Source organism: Ailuropoda melanoleuca, chromosome 1 (genome assembly GCF_002007445.2).
Source record: "Ailuropoda melanoleuca isolate Jingjing chromosome 1, ASM200744v2, whole genome shotgun sequence".
NCBI classification, from domain to species: Eukaryota; Metazoa; Chordata; class Mammalia; order Carnivora; family Ursidae; genus Ailuropoda; species Ailuropoda melanoleuca.
In genome coordinates this window covers 62360593-62376024 of record NC_048218.1, presented here as the reverse complement: position 1 = coordinate 62376024, position 15432 = coordinate 62360593, and the positions used below count along the sequence as shown (strand labels likewise).

At 35.4% G+C, this 15432-nt stretch overlaps 1 protein-coding gene across 5 annotated transcripts in view; it reads left to right on the top strand.

Moving 5' to 3' along the window:
- The window catches only part of GSK3B (glycogen synthase kinase 3 beta), a 200912-nt gene that overhangs the window by 12359 nt on the left and 173121 nt on the right, over positions 1-15432 (top strand). The window lies entirely within an intron of this gene.

The following is a 15432-nucleotide window of genomic DNA, read 5'->3' as shown; positions in this document are numbered from 1 at the left end:
AATACAGGTGAACTTAATTTTAATATTTTTATTTAACCTAGTGTATCCACAATATTATTTCAACATGTAATCAATATAAAATTTACTAATGAGATATATTACATTCTTTTTTTGGTACTAAATCTTCACAACCTATTTTACATTTATAGCATATCCTAATTTGTAGTAGCCACATTTTAAGAGCTCAGTAGCCACATGTTGCTGTTGGTTATCCTATTGGATGGTGTAGGTTTAGAATTTTGTCGAGGAATTATGTTATCGTGTAATACTGTTGTCAGTCTGTTCAATCATATAGTCTATTTTCAAGGAACAGATAAGATGTATGTAGTTTAAACATACGTCGTTGATATGTCTTATTGCTTTGTTTTGTTTTTAGTCATGTCTTCAGTTAACTTTGAAATTTTATACCACATTAAAGGAGGTTGAGAGATTTATGTTCTTCAGAAAGGTGCTTGCTATAGGAGGTAATGATCTTCCCCCATGTTTTAGCACAACTATTAAAATGTATATTGAATTCTTATTGGTATGTTTGTTAAATGTTGTCATTGCCTTGATTGTCCTGACCCCAATGGAATCTTCTTAGTCTAAATAGTCTTTATCATACATTATTTCCCCTTGCTGTTTCAAAGACCTGCCCAGCTTTCAGAGGCTCAAATGCCACTTCAACCACTTAACTCTTCCCATCCATGCCTTACCCCAAGGCATGAAATTCACTTGCATGTAACTCCTGTAGCACTCTCTATCACCGTTATATTCTGCCTTGCTTGCATTCTGGTTAACTTGTTTTGTCTCTCCCTAGGGGATTTTAGGCAAAAGGAGTATTTTAATTATTTTTGTATTTGCTGCAATGCAAAGTCACAGCCCCGCAGTACCTTTTAAATTGGGTCACTTAATACATGTTTGAGTTGAAGGCAGTCTGTTATGGTAGTTATGTGTATACTATGCATAGTAGTTACATGGTATAGAGTTTCCAGGTCACCAAACCATCACTGTTGTTTCTAGGAACATTTAAGTTTTGATATAAGAAATTAATTTATAAAGTTAAATATGAATATTTTAAAAAGATTTTATTTATTTGAGAGAGTGAGAGTGAGAGTGTGCGCACGCACGAGCGGGGGCGGGGAGGGGAAGACAGAGGGAGAAGCAGACTCTCTGTGGAACAGGGAGCCCAATGCTGGCCTGATCCCGGGACCCTGGGATCATGACCTGAGCTGAAGGCAGGTACTTAACTGACTGGGCCCCCCAGACGCTCCTAAATATGAGTTTTTATTTAAAAATGAAGGAGCAATACCAGGGAAGGGGTAAAGACACAGAATTATAGACACTTTATACTATGTGCTTAGCACTGAATGGCTCTGAAATCTTTGGATGGGTAGCTGAATGAATGAAAGAACTTGGGTGCTAGGTTTCATTGGTTGGTGAGCACAGTACCTTTGAAACATTGAGCCTGTCCAGCCACTACAATACCCTTAAGCCTTCCAGGATTTTATTTGGAGTGGGTGAGTATAGAAGAGAAGATTTAGATAAAAGAAGTCTGACAAATCAATTTTTAAATTTTCACCAAGTAGCTTATCTACAGGAAATAAAGTGAAGAGACAATACTTAAATATTAACAGGCCCTTTCATCATGGATTACTTAGATGTCTCATCTGTTATTATGGAGATTTATGAAAACTTTAATTTTTATAGGGCCTCTTTTTGTGTCTCTAAGATAATATTTGTTTGATATAATAGTGCATATTAGTATATCAGTTCAAGAGAGAGAAATATTTGGGCTCTCTTGCTAAGTAATCCAACCTCCTAATTAGCTGTAAAATTTGGCTGTCTGTATTTGGTTTTGAGAAGTCATGTTGTCATAATAGTAATTTGGATTCCACTGATCAACATGGTATCTGCCTCTGTGACTAATTGTGTACATCGTGAGATGTTTGGCTGGTTTTTAGACATGGAAGAGATTTGTTTTCTCTGTTGTTTTTTTTTTTTTAAGATTTTATTTATTTATTCGACAGAGACAGAGACAGCCAGCGAGAGAGGGAACACAAGCAGGGGGAGTGGGAGAGGAAGAAGCAGGCTCATAGCGGAGGAGCCTGATGTGGGGCTGGATCCCACAACGCCAGGATCACGCCCTGAGCCGAAGGCAGACGCTTAACCGCTGTGCTACCCAGGCGCCCCTGTTTTCTCTGTTTAAGTAACAATTGTTTGGTACGCCCTCCTTGAAATCCAAGAGGAGTTACTAAAGAGCAAAGTATAGTTCTATTTAAATTCAGCCGAACATCAGGGATAACCTTTCTTGAGAGACTTTTGAGACCTTAATATTATATATATTTTCCTCTCATGAGCTTCTGGATAAATTAAAGAGTGACTGTGTACGTTCAAAGGATAGAGGGAATGTTCTAGTGTTATATTTCTGCCATAGTGGAGGATGAGTACCTAGTAAAAAATAAAGGGTGTGTGCCATGACCTAAAACTGGAGCAGATGGACCAATTCCTGGGGTCCTTAGAAAAGGCAGATCTCAAGAACCTGAGGATTCTCTGACTCTACTGCCTTGCACATAGCATTAGTGTAAATTGTACAGCATGTCAGCTACCAGCATTAGTTTAGGTGTAAAATATTGTTTAAAAATGCAGTGTCCCAATTAAAAAAATCTTTTTATTTCTCACATATACCTGAGAAAGCCTGTGTACTTTCTAAAGTTTAGGGAAGAGATGAGCAGAGCTAACCAGACTTAACATAAAAGAAAAAAACTTTTGAGAACTTACTATGTCATTGTACTGTACTAAGCAATTTATTTGTATCTCATTCAGTCTTTACAGCACCTGGTAAGGCAAATGTAGTTTATAAATGAGTAACCTTGAGGCTGAGGCTGAGAGGGCCTTATATAGCCAGCAAATTTTATCATCATACTTTGAATTTGTTCTCTTAACTCCTGCACTGTGTTGCCTTTGTAATTTGGAAAGAGAATAGGACAATTGTGTAAAATTGTTTGAATTAAGGTTTCTGTGGATAAAGCTTCGGAACTTTCACTTTTTATAATGTTTCTTACCAAGAAGAACACAATTGTCAGTCACGTACAAGTAAAGTTAAAATTTTAAATACCTTTTTGTAATAAAACTTTAAGAGCAAATACTTCGCTTTCAAAATTAATACAGGCTACCTATAAAACAGTGGCTATAAGAAATGGGTAAAAAATATAGTTGAAATCCATATCACAAGGTCAGGGTTGAGCCAGATCCCCTTATCTTTGAGGAAATTGAGGTTTATAGTGGTTAAGTAACTTTCGCCAGAGTTTTAGATGGCAGAGCCTGTATTCCAATTTAGGTAATTTAGGCTAAAGCTCTTATTCTTAACTGCTTTTCTGGCCTAAGAGAATGTGAATGATTGTGCAGAAATGGAGCCTTGCTTACCTCTGGTAATTTGAAGACAGTAATCTTAAGCGCAGATAACACATCATAGTTTTACTCAAGGCAAAAGTGTTAGACTTCACCTGCTTCCATCCTTATTATTTCCTGTGGTCATGTATCTCAGTATTTTTCTTGTTGCTTAATATTATTCTTGAACATAAAGATTCTCTTTATCAAGTTGGCACTTAATAAATGTTGAATGTTGAAAAATAAGTAAATTTAAAACAGTCAGTCTTAAGTATAGAGACCAAATTTTAACACATCCATTGATAATCATGTTTTTCTTTTTAAGAATTTCTGTAGTTTTTGAGAGTAGTTAAATATTAATTTAAAAGGTTGATTTAAGATTCCCTTGACTTGGAAAAAATGTTCTGTGCTTCTGAGCAACTTTTCTTAGTTGATGAGTGTTTTAAGTGTCAGATTATAATGAAATCCTGTGATGATACAAAATTCAGATAGAGTATAATTGGCTCCTACCCTCTGCCTTGCCTTATTGCCTGATGGTGAGGCCAGGCACACATTTTGTTCGTAATAATTGGTTTATTTCATACAATTCTGGTAATTGAAAACTGGTATATGAATTTTTCCTTTGTTGTCACCTTTATTCTGTAACTGGAAGACTATTGGAAAAAAACCGGTTTTTGTTAACTTTGCAATAGTAAGTCCTGTTTTTCATCAGTTAGATTTTTTTGGATCATACTTATTAGAGGATATCTGGGTTTTATTTATTTTTATTTTTTATTTTTTTAAAGATTTTATTCATTTATTTGACACAGAGAGAGAGCCAGAGAGAGAGGGAACACAAGCAGGAGGAGTGGGAGAGGAAGAAGCAGGCTCATAGTGGAGGAGCCTGATGTGGGGCTCGATCCCATAACTCCAGAATCACGCCCTGAGCCGAAGGCAGACGCTTAACCGCTGTGCCACCCAGGCACCCCAGGATATCTGGGTTTTAAAGTACGGTGTTTAATACATGGAGTATTCATATATCCAGAAGGCACTTCTTTGCCGGCTCGACTGTACAGAATGAAGGCAGGAACTACATAGTGGATAAAAATGACACTAAAGGGGTGCCCGGGTGGCTCAGTTGATAAGCACCTGCCTTTAGCTCAGGGCATGATCCCGGAGTCCTGGGATCAAGCCCCACGTCAGGCTCCATGCTCCCCTGGGAGCCACCTTCTTCCTCTCCCACTCCCCCTGCTTGTGTTCCCTCTCTCGCTGGCTGTCTCTCTCTCTATTAAATAAATGAATAAAATCTTTAAAAAAAAAAAAAGAAAAAACAACAAAAGAACACTAAAGAGCCAAAAGAGCTATCGTAGAATCTGAAACAAAGTTTTGGTGTTTTTTTTTTCTTTAGCCTGTATGGAATTCCTTTGGTTAGTGTTTCCTACACTAGTTACTCTAATTGGTGTTATGCTATAATAAATACTCTCTGGCCAGAGAAGTTGAGAAAATGTAGCTTGTAGGATCCCTGTATTCCTTGGATCATACTTGGAAGCCCTGCCTTTGGTATTTGGACCTTGCTTTTATTTTAGAAGAGAGGGGAGGGAGCCAGCATTTAAAAAGCATTATTTCACAGGGCCTAGGTAATGACTCCATCTTATAGACAAGGAACCCAAGGCACTTCTGGAGGGTAGAGGACACAAAATTATTTACAGGGCAGAACTGGGAATGTCCAGTGTTATGGTCTAATCCCTGATCTCTCTGGTTCCTAAATCTTTGCTCTTTTGACTTTACTGTGCTACTATGTGATTGTAATGAACTTCTGGGTTTTACTTAGAAACAGCAATTTAGCAGTAGTACTAGGAAAGAGTATAAACTGCTCTATTTAGGGAAGAAGGAAAGGAGAATAAATTGACTAGTCGAAGCATGTCCTGCATCCTTTGTTTTGCATAGATGAGCTCCATGTCTGGGAGGGGAAGGTTTTAGAGAATACTCTGTAAGTTAAAGTGCTCTTCGAGTGAGATTTGATACTGTCTTTAGGTATGTATAATTTTATATCTATTTTTGACATCATAAGTTTAGAGCCCTCTTTTTGTTCAGGTATAGTGTGAGCTTAGACAAGTTATTAATTTCAGTTACATACCTTTCTGGGTGGTTGTAAAGCTTAAAGGAGGTAATTATGAATGTAAGGTGCTTGGCACAGTGTCTGGCACATGGTAATCTTAGCTGTTATTATTAGTAGTAATAAAAATAATAAAGGCTTAGATGTAGGTTGTTACCTCTCTGTAGGATAAAATTTGAGGAAAAATCGTCACCAGATGCCTTTTAAGGCAATGGAAATTCCATCTTTTTTTTTTTTTTTTAAAGATTTTTAATTTATTTATTCGACAGAGATAGAGACAGCCAGCGAGAGAGGGAACACAAGCAGGGGGGAGTGGGAGAGGAAGAAACAGGCTCATATCGGAAGCCTGACGTGGGGCTCGATCCCATAACGCTGGGATCACGCCCTGAGCCGAAGGCAGACGCTTAACCGCTATGCCACCCAGGCGCCCCGGAAATTCCATCTTGAATGTAGTTATAGTGCATTAAGAAAGTTACAGTTCCCATTAGGGATCTGGCATTTTCAATAAATACTAGTTGTAATAAGTAGATTTTGGCCTAATGCCCATAATTTTTTTTCTTTTTCTTTCTTTTTTTTTTTAATGTGAGATGTATATTTTAAGTTGATCTGGTGTCTGTGTTGTCAGCCTTTTTAGACTGCATATTTTTCTTTTGAAAACTATTTTTGTGTAGTCTGTGTTTCAGGGGCAGTTTGGTTTGCATTGACCATTAGATTATTAAATATTTAACTATGATGGGCACACCAGAATACTATGGAATGTGAAGATCTTTCTTCCCCCAAAAGCAGGTGTCTGCAGTCTCCTTTGGTAGAATTAAATGGCCCGAGTACTCCCTGAAAATGTGGGTAACTAGAACCATTCAAAACCACTAAGGCTGTTATTAGCTGTGAATTGAATTAAGCAGAATACTGTGTTCTTTTCCTTTAGTTTTGATTCCTTCTCTATTTTGATGAAGCTGGGGAAAGAAACTCCTCCCCCCGCCAGTTTCTTCTCCTTGCCTCACTTTTTATTTACTGCTTTGAAACAGCCAGGATCTTGGGGGGGCTCTAAGAATATCAGACAGTTTTCACAGCTTGAGGCAGAGTGATTTTCATGGGAAACCTTTTCTTAAAAAGTAAAATTCTCTTTGTCCTTGCCAGGCATTCTTAAAGGAGCAGCCAGCAGCACCTCACGGCTTTTTCACTAACTAGAGTGAGGGAAAGGGAGAATGAATCACAGATCCTTCTTTCTCCTTTTCCTTTTATCTTTTCCCTTTCCGCTTAGCTCTTTGTGGGTACCGAACCTGGCTTCTAGTAGAATGCGGGTAATTTTCATTAAATTTTTTATTTTTAGGGAACCTGGTGTTCCCAAACAGGTGTTGAATATTTTTTTCCATTTTGGGGTGTTTCTTCATAAATTACTCATAAATTAAGAAGCTTTGATTATATAAAAGTAGATAGCATTATGTAATGAACCACCATATATCCATTTCCAATTTCTGTATTATTTATATGTGGTCAGTCTTAATTCACCCGTACCCTCACCACTACCCAGCATACTTAAAAGGCAAATTTCAAACATCATGTAATTTTATTTTTTGGCAAATCTCTCCAAGGATGCTTAAAATAAATAACATAACTACAGCACCATGATTCTGCCTTTAAAATATTTTAAAAATTCCTTTGGATAATCAGATTTCTAGTCATCATTAACATTTCCTGATTGTATCTTTCTTTCCCTTAAAATAAAATTTGTTTGTTTGAGTTAGGACCCAAAGCAAGGTCCATACGTTGCATTTGGTTGCTATTTTTAAATTTCTTTACAATTGGTGTTAATTTTTCTTTCACTCTTTTCCTTGCCATTTATTTATTGAAGAAATCAGATCATTTGTACTTTGGAATTTCCCACATTCTAGATTTTGCTGATTGTATTTCTGTGGTCATTTAATAGAGGGGATGTTCATCTAATCCCTCCTGTGTTTCCTGCAAACTGTTAGATTTTTAATCAGATTACCTTATTAGATGGTGCTAAGTATCTCTTATTACATAATATCAAACTCTGACTCTCTTTTGTGATATTACAATCGATCACAGTAGGGGTGTATTCTTGTCAGCCTGGTTCACTATCCACAGTAAGGTTCCCTGTCAGCCTTTCACCTAATGGTTTACCAGTCATTGATGATTATTGTATAGATCATGGGTTGGCAAACTGTAGCGCACAGGCCAAATCCTATTTGCTCCTTATTTTGTAAATAAAAGTTTATTGTAATGTGGCCACAATAGTTCTGTTATGTATTGTCTGTAGCTGCTTTTATGCTACACAGGCAGAATTGGTAGTTAATACAGAGGCTGTATGGCTTGTAAAGCTTAAGATATTTACTGTCTGGTTGTTGATAAAAGTTTGCTGATTGGGATCTAGATCATTGTATCTAGTGGTGGCGATATTCTATTCCTTTTGTTTTATATGCTGGCGTTCTATAAAAAAGAACTTTTTAAACCTCAATTATATGATTATTCTGAAGAACAGCAGAATCTTTTCCTACTATTCGATAGAGGTGGCCAGCGAGATTGTTTAATTTTTTTTGTACCTGTATGAACCCCTGGTTTTGAATATGTTTGATGTTTTAATCTGTTGTAGTATTCTTTTTAATTTTCAAGTTGTCCCATTTTAGCCATAGGAGCCCCTTCATGTTGATTCTGTATTTGTAGATATAACCTCAGTAATCTTTGGTAATTCTGTTTTCTAGTATAACAAGATATTTCAGGCTAGTTTCATGTATCACCTGCCTTTGATCCACAATCAGTTACTTCTCTAAGGGGTTCTGATTCCTATTAGTGATAGTATTTAAAGGCCATAGTGTGGGTCTTTGTTGCTATGGGCTGATTGTTGTTTCTAGGCCCTTTTAGTGGACAGAGCTAGGGTATTTATGGATATGTGTGTGTGTTGGATTTTTTTTTTTATTGTGGTGAAATAATACATAACATAAAATTGATCATTTGAACCTTTATTTATTTAATTATTTTTAAGTAGCCTCAGGATGTGGAGCCCAACATGGAGAAGCGAGTTGGACGCTTAGCTGACTGAGCCACCCAGGCACCCCCATTTGAATCATTTTAAAGTGTACAATTCAGTGGTATTAAGTACATTCCCAGTGTTGTGTGTTCATCACCACTATCTTGCTCTGGATAGTTCATATAAATAGAGTCATACAATATGGGCCTTTTGTGTCTGTCTTCTTTCACTTAACATAATGTTTTCAAGGTCATCCATGTTGCAATATGTATCAGTACTCCATTCCTTTTTATGGCTGAATAATATTCCATCGTATGGAAAACTACATTTTTTAAAATCTGTTTAGTTGATTGGTATTTGAGTTTTGGCTACTGTGAATAGTGTGTGTTAGTTTTTGTTTGAACGCTTGTCAGTTTTTTGAAGGTATTTACTTAGGAGTGGAATTGCTGGGTCATACAGTAATTCTGTGTTCAGGAACTGTCAGTCAGTTTTCCACAGTGGTTGTACCATTTTGCATTCCCACAACCTCTCCAACCCTTGTTGTTTTCCATTTTTTGATAATGGCCGTTCTGGTTGGTGTGAAGTGGTACCTCATTGTGATTTTGATTTGCATTCTCTTAGTGACTAAGGATGTTGAGCATCTTTTCATGGGCTTCTTGGCCTTTGTCTATCTTCTTTGGAGGAATATCCATTCAAGTTCTTTGGTCATTTTTAAATTGGATTGTCTTTTTGTTGTTGAATTGTAAGGATTCTTTAAAAATTCTGTATCTAGACCTTATCAGATATATGACTTGAATATATACTCCCATTCTGTGAGTTGTCTTTTTTTCACTGTCTTGCTAGTGTGCTTTGATGTACAAAAGTTTTAAATTTTGAACTCAAATGCATCCATTTCCTTTTTGTGCTTTTCATGTTGTATCTGAAGAAGCACTCCAGATTTACCCATGTTTTCTTCTAAGTATTTTGTAGTCCTATTACTTATACTTAGGTCCCTGATCCATTTTGAGTTAATTTTTGTATATGGTATGAGGTAAGGGTCCAATTTTCCAAGTTCCATTTGTTGAAGAAGCTGTTCTTTTCCCATTGAATGGTCATAGCACCCTTGTTGGCAATCAGTTGCCTATAGATAGCTGGCTTTATTCATGGACTCATACTCTCCTCTGTTGACCTATATATACTTTTTTATGCCAGTACTACACTGTCTTGATTACTGTAGCTTTGTATTAAGTTTTGAAGTGGGGAAGTTTAAGTAGTCCAGCATAGTTCTTTTTAAGGATTATTTTGGCCATTCAAAATTCTTTGTGGTTCCATATGAATTTTAGGATCTTCTTTTCCATATCTACAAGAAAGCCTATTGGAGTTTGGATAAGGGTTGTGTTGAATCTGTAGATTGTTTTGGGTAGTATTGACATATTAATAGTATTAAGTTTTCTGACCCATGAACATGGAATGTCTTTCCATTTATTTAATTCTTTAATTTCTTTCAGTAATGTTTTGTAGTTTTCAAGTCTTGTACCTCCCTGGTTAAATTTATTCCTGTTGTAAACTGAATTGTTTTTAAATACCCTTTTCAGATGGTTTATTGATAGTGTATAAAAATACAACTGATTTTTGTGTTGATCTTATATTCTACAACTTTGCTGAATTTATTGTATGATTGAGAAGAAACACCATGAGTTTGTACCAATATTTCCAAATCTGATACCATTTTAAGAGTAAGAGTTTAGTATTATGAGATTTTTGCCTTTGACTTTTTTGAGCTTTATATCTATAACTCTTTTCATTTATGCTAAAAATCTTGAGAATAGTGCATTACTTGCTTGACTTATATATACATATCAGTGTTGTTATTTTGAGATTATTGTAGAAAATGGTTGCTGCAAACAATTTAAGAATTCTTGCATTTCATATAAATTCTATTAGGGATTTACAGTCAAATTACCATTCTAAAATTATTTGAGGGGTGCCTCCATTGGTTGGGCGTCCAGCTCTTGGTTTCAACTCAGATCATGACCTACAGGTGGGGAGATCAAGCCCTGCATCAGGGCTCCACGCTCAGTGGGGAGTCTGCTTCCCCTAGCCCTCTGCCCTTCCCCCCACTCACGTGCGCACGCATACATACACTCTCTCTCTCTCAAATAAATAAATTTTTAAAGAAAACAAGTAATATGAAATGATTTCTCTCTGAGTTTAGAGCACCCATTTGATATATAGTTTCTTTTGTTCATTTTGCTGCCAGTTTTTGGGAGTAACTTATTTTCATTTTGATTTAATTTTGTTTTATAATTATGTAAAATATTTACATTGCTCCAGGGGCGCCTGGGTGGCTCAGTCAGTTAGGCTTCTGACTATTGATTTCAGCTTGGGTCATGATCTCAGGGTCCTCGGATTGCCCTTTGTCAGGCTCTGTGCTTAGCAGGGAGTCTGCTTGAGATTCTCTCTCTCCCTCTGCCCCTTTCCCTCTCACTGCTTTCACTCTGTCTCTCTCAAATAAATAAATCTTAAAAAAAATTTTTTTTACATTGTTCCAAAACCAAAACTACAATATGGAGTATAATCAGAACAGCCAGCTTTTATCCTTTGCCTCCCCTATAGGTAACCTTTTTTTTTTTTTTTTTTTTTTTTTTTGCCCCATAGTTAACCTTTCTTATTTGTTTTTGGTTATTTAAAAAATATATATATATATATATATTCATATTTCTCTCTTCTTAGATAAAAGTTATAATGCATTTAGCATTTTGTATTTTTTACTTAACAGAAATCCCAGAAATTACTCATAGTATATGAAGCTCTTCCTTACTGTTTTGTATACCTGCATAGCACTCTGATTTTTTATTCAGGCGGTTCCATATAGATGGAGATTAAGGTGTTACATAGGGAAATTTCGATGGGACCAATTGTCCAGTTCTTCTGTTACTGAAACTTTAAAAAGTATTTTATTTTTCATTTTTATCATAAAGATATTATTTTACCACAAATACTCAAACAGTATAGAAACTATACAAAATAAAAAGTGTGAAGTTTTCTGATTCCCATCTGCCCAGTTTCCCTCTACTGTTATCTCCAGGAATTACTGCTAAGTTAGTTCAGCCATTTGTCAACATTTCTACATATCACAAATGTTTTTAAACAGAATTGGGATCATATCATGAATATTCTGCAACTTCATTTTATTATCATCAATTGAGCTTTAAATTTGGGTAACAAAAAGAGATTCCTGGGTATAAATAAGACTTAAAAAATAGTTTTAGGACTTTTTTTTCCTTCTGTTTCATTAACACTAGGTAGTATATTTTGTGTGTGTGTTACTTCCTAAATTTTCTGTATTGTAATTACTGCTCTAAAATCCAAAAAGTAGTAAAAAAAAGAAAATCAGAAAGTAGTGTGTGTAGTCAGATGTTATTGTTGTCATCTGTTGTGGCTTAATACTAAAAGTGAACGTAGAGGCACTTGGGTGGCTAAATCAATTGTCTGCTTCTTGATTTTGGCTCAGGTCATGATCTCAGTGTCCTGAGATTGAGCCGGACTTCAGGCTCTGTGCTAAGTGGGGAGTCTGCTTGTCCCCTCTCCCTTCCCCTGCTTGTGCTAGTGCGCGCGTGCTCTCTCAAATAAATAAATAAATAAATAAAATCTTTAAAAAAATACTAAAAGTGAATCTAAATAAAGTCAGGTTACTTATTAACCAGGCTGAATGTAGGCTTTGTAAAAACAGGAAAAAAATTTGCCTTTCTTGTTCATTACTGGGTCCCTAGCACCTAGGACAACAACTGGTTCCTTGTTCTTCCCACTCTGTACTTGTTTTATTTTCACCATATAAATTATAAATGGATGGTGCTATACAAACTATTCTGTGTTCTTTTTTCACTTGTTAACATATCATGGACATTTTCCATGTCAGTTCTTAAGTCTTAAGTGTTTGTTAATGTGTTAATGAAGATACCGTATGTTATATATTTAGGTAGTTTAAAGACTTTAATTTGAACCATTTTTCCCTCTTAGACTTGGGCAGCAATGCTTTGTTTTTAAAATATTAGTGAAAGATACTAAGTTGGGGGTTATTATGGAGTGAAAGTATATAACTCCCTTTTTTCAAGTGTGTAACATAAACATGTATATGTAGAATGGCAGTATATGTAACATACCTTAAACAAATCTAATATGATTATTCTGACCATGAATGTTGGAGTAATTCACTTTGAAATATTTTGACAAGCAATTCACATAAGGAGAAATAATAGTTAACATGTTAAAGTGTTTGTTTTAGTATAATTGACAAAACTCAAAAATAAAATGAGAAAAAATTGTACCCCTTGCTCCCCAGTCAAATTGGCAAAGCTTAGGTATATAATAGGTGGTGACAAGGGTTTTGGGAGTTGTGCTGCTGAAGAAAAATAAGTTTGTACGTTCTATTTTGAAGGCAATTTGCAGAATTTCAGATGTTCTACTTCTAGGACTTTATTTTAAGGGTAAAAATTAAAGACAGGCTCACAAATTTAGATATATCTGAATTTTATGAAAATTTTAATCCTGGGACTAATAATACTACTTAAATAGTGCCTTCCCATGCCTTACTTTATATTTATTTAATCTTCTCAATAATCTTATGATATTCATGCACTAGGATTAAAAATGATATGAGAATATTTAACATGGATATAAATTCATAATAAGAACGTGTGAAAATAGTGCATTACAAAGGAGACTGTGCAGTGTGATTGCATTGACTGCGTCCAAACTGAGACTATTCTCCAAAATATTTATACTTGTACTTCTGTATTATACTTATAATCTGTTACGCTAATATGTTAATTTTATTCTTTTTGCTGTGTTTCTTTTATGGTTTTCTTCAGCGAACATATATTGTCTGACAAGAAGCCTGAGTTTTTTAATAAAGGTCCTTTGATTTTACAGGATTTACTTCAGGTTTTCTGAACACAGCATTCCCTAAGTACCTTTAAAAAACAATTCCATTGGTAATATTTTAAATCTGTAAGTAACTTTAATCCTAGTAAGGTTTAAGAGCTCTGTTGCTCTCTGTGACTTTATGATTCATCCCAGGGATTTGTGTTATTAAGTATATTTATTTGGAAATAAGAAGGAAGTGAGTGGATGAAACTTACTGCAAGATTGCTTTTTTGAAATTAAAACTGTTGTTGAATATTAATTAGCACCACAGTTTTGTGTGAAGGCTTTTAGACCGAGTGATAATGAGACTCATTATTGGAGAGACAGTGTTAGGTGTTCCAACATCTCCACATTTACTCATCCAGTGCTTAAGACCATCTATATGCTAGGCACTCTGCTAGACTCCTGAGGATACAAAAGTCAAGTAGGACAGATTTTTAGTAATGAAGAGATGGTAAAAATGTTTGTTTCATACTGGTTTTCCTAAGCTTGGGGTTTCCCAAAAGGCAGGAGGATTTATTTTCTTGGGTATTTTTAGGTTTGATTTAATTTAAATTGAAAGTGAGAAGGAGCCATTAACTATGGAGAAGATACATAATTACAGTGTAATTTCTTTTATAGTGTAGCTTTCATATAACTTGCTATTCAGTTAGAGTTTATATGTATATGTGTCTTTTTGAAGGAATTAGCATTTATTGAGTATTTATCTTTTACTTTTAACATGGTCCTTATGACAATCCCATGAGAGAGGAATTATTGTCAGTATTCAGTGAATAAGAAAATGGAGTTTTAGAAAGGTTAGGTGATTTGCTTAAGGTTCACAGCTTAAGAATTGTGAATTTTAAACCAGGTCTGTTGATGGTAAAGTCCATAAACTTTTTGTGATATTTGTACCAGAGAGAGAGAAAGCACAGGAATGGGGGAGAGGGGCAGAAGGAGAGGGAGTAGGAGAGAATTGGACTGCCCCCCGAGTGCAGAGTTTGACTTAGCTCCATCTCAGGACCCTGAGATCATGACCTGAGCTGAAACCAAGAGTCAGACGCTTAACTAGGCCCCCCATAACTGCCTTTTTAAAAACCTATATATCAAAGATATCTTTCCATATAAATCCCAACATTTTAAATCTTCAAATAATAACTTATCTGTACAATGGGATGCTGTAATATATTGTTATCCTCTTCTTGGTTAGACATTTAATTGTTTCTAGTTTTCTCTTTTGCAGTTATAAATAATGTTTCAATGAATATTCTTGTAGCAGACCTTTGCACATGTTTTTATAGAGGTTGAAGAATACATTTAAGATTTCTGATCCATGTTGCTGGATTGTCTTCTGAAGAAATTATAACTGTGTTCCTAACAGTAATATATATGGTCACCCGTTCTGTATTTTTGCTGAATGACATATTGTAATTTTAAAACATCATAGTTGATTGGATTAGTTTTAATTTATGTTGTTTTGATTACTAAGTTTGAGGGTTATTTTTCTACATGCATATTGGCCCCTTGTCTATTATCCTGTTTTCCCTTAGTTTTCAAGTCCTCATTTCCATTTTAGAGGGTGTGTATCTTTTCCTTAGTGATGGAAAGAGCTCTTCATCTATGAATACTGTGAACTCATTGTTGTATGTTCGAAGTACTTTTCCCCAGATTATCAGTTTTTCTTGTGACTTTGCTTATGTTTATTTTTGGATGTATAGAAGTTTAAAAAATTTATGTCAACATATATGTTGATATTCTAGCTTTGGGATCATGCTCCCCAAACTATATAAGTTGGCAGTTCTCAAATTTTTTGGTCTTAGGACCTCTTTATACTCTTAAAACTGTTGAGGACCCTGAGTGTTCATGTGGATATTTGTAGATATTTGCCACATTAGAATTTAAAACTAAAAAATTTATAAAATATTTATTAATTTATTATAAATAAGTTTTTACATGTTAACATAAACACCATTTTTTTTTAAAGATTTTATTTATTCGACAGAGATAGAGACAGCCAGCGAGAGAGGGAACACAAGCAGGGGGAGTTGGGAGAGGAAGAGGCAGGCTCACAGCAGAGGAGCCTGATGTGGGGCTC